This window comes from Lethenteron reissneri, chromosome 22 (genome assembly GCF_015708825.2).
Source record: "Lethenteron reissneri isolate LAM-NWPU_2019-01 chromosome 22, ASM1570882v1, whole genome shotgun sequence".
NCBI classification, from domain to species: domain Eukaryota; kingdom Metazoa; phylum Chordata; class Hyperoartia; order Petromyzontiformes; family Petromyzontidae; genus Lethenteron; species Lethenteron reissneri.
Genome location: NC_083800.1, coordinates 9,654,498 through 9,656,812, shown reverse-complemented (window position 1 = coordinate 9,656,812; position 2,315 = coordinate 9,654,498).

Here is a 2,315-nt window from a genome sequence, read left to right as displayed (position 1 = left end):
ACGGGGACATTAAAAACTAAAGTGAGTGAATATTGTGATATCTGAAAGCCTCGTGTACATTTCAGAAACATTATAATCTGTAATATTTCGAGTAAATGTACGCATTGTATAATATTTGTGTTTACAGGCAATGTGCATTCTTATTATGTTTGCTTTACTACCTTTTAGCAATACATTCCAGTGTTGTGTTTAATGTAACCACTTATGCACTGCATGTGCTGCTTATATAAACACGTTCATAAGTGAAAAAAAGTACAAAAACGCTTTTTTTATCATCAGCCACCTCACGGAATTATTTTTTTTGAAAATGATCCTACTCATGGAACACGTACAATGGATGAAACCTGTTGCTTTGCACTAAGCATATTTGTTTTTTGCTTTTTTTTACCAAATATGTATACACCAGTGTTTTCACTGATTACAATCAACCGATTTGAGCACAAAACAAATAATTTCCATGCCTTGAACACCCGAAAGAAGCAGTGCCACAGTGCAATGAGAATGGCACTGAAGTGGCAACACTTTCACGAATCACTAACTGATGCTCCTTACTGTGCATATGATTCATGGATTAATTGACAAATGTTTTTGTCACTGTCAAATGATTCCTCGCAGCTGGGGAGTGAATAGTAAGTAAAAAAAGAGTGTAAGATATATTCATGACCAATGAAGCTGAGACCACCAACTCTGCACTTGACTCTCTCAAAATGGCTAAATTTGAATTATGGAGTTTAGAAATGTGCATTCTCTCCCTGATCTACTTAGCCACTTTAGTAACCAATTTCCCTATACTTAATAGCGTCCAGAAGGAATTTAAGTTCGTTCAACAATTATTTAAGGAAATATAATAAGAAAACTTCCATCTTTATCATTAGCAATGTTATGTAACAAACATGTGCAAATTAGTATAATATTTTGGAATTAAACATTGACTGGCTTAAAGTTGGTGACTGCACTTGAAAGCACTGGGGAGTGTTTTTAACAGCCGAATAGTCAGCTCTCCATTAGCAGACACTGATAGTCTCTTAATTTTGTACGTATTATATGTGTAGTGGTGTTACGGAGGGGCTGTTATACAATGGTATCAGATGGTAAACAAACACAGTGGGCGTGGCTATGTCGGTGCACAGGGGGGTGCTCACAGCGACGTCCGCACCGGGCAGCCTGGGGGGCTGACTTGGAGCTGGGATCCCCCGGGGCCCCACCCCTCAAGGGGGGAGTTGGTATATAAGGGGGTGAGCCGGAGGGCTCGAGGCAGAATGTATGAAGCTTAACCAGTGAAGAAGGAAGATCTGCTAGATAGAGCCCTGGACTCCCCTGGATCGCCGCCCTTGTCAGGGCCGACCAGGACCGAGCCAGTGGCGTGGCCCCGAGAGCCAGAGCCGGTGCTCTTGTCAGAGCTGGTCTGGGGACTCCGGGCGCCGTAAGCCCAGTTGGCCAGTGCTGGGCTAGCTAGCCTCCCCTAGCCCGATAGTGGAGGATCGAGAGGTAGGCTAGGGGTAGCCTAGAGTGTGTCTCCCCAGTTAGACGGGTGAAGGGGCCGACACCCCTTCCAGTGTTGTATGTCCCGGTCTGTATTGTACCTTGTACGGAATAAATAAGTGTGCCTCCAACACCGGCGTCCAAGTCCTCCTGAACGTTATTACATCTGGTGTCAGAAGTGGTCTTCTACGAACATGGACACGCGACGGACGGCTCGTGCCAGAGAACTGGGGGCGGAGGAAAACGCTGACGACTTTTAGCCCGAGATGGCTGAAGGCGACGCCGAGCAGCCAGGGCCGGGTCCATCCACACCGCAACGTCTGGACGGATGGGAGCCGTCGGCTGACAGACTGCGGCAGGCTCATTCGCGACTGGCGGAACTACTTTACGCTGCTGCCGCCACACTAGAAGAAATTACGCGGCTGGGGGCTGGTGGAGCGGCGCGGAGCGACGACAGCCGACGGCCAGCGCCGGTTCCCGCCGTTTCCACGGGGCCGGATTTCGAATTTCCCGCCATGACTACAGTGGGTGCTGAGGGCGGGGCCGGCCTGAGCCACGCGACCGACATCGGGCATACAGTAGCCGCCACGTCATCAGGAGCGGTCAGCGTGTCACCAGCAGAGCGACCGGCGATGCCACACGCCCTTCCCGCCAAAACCGTGCCGAGTGACGGGAGCGACAGGGGGGCGACCATCGACTGCGGCCGCCACGTTACACCAGCGCTTACCACCTCTCAAGGAGTTCGTGGGCGAAGACGGTGACTGGGGCGGTTTCCAGAGGCGTTTTCGCGCCCACCAAGAAATGGCGCAGTGGACGAATGCCGAAGCTCTCCG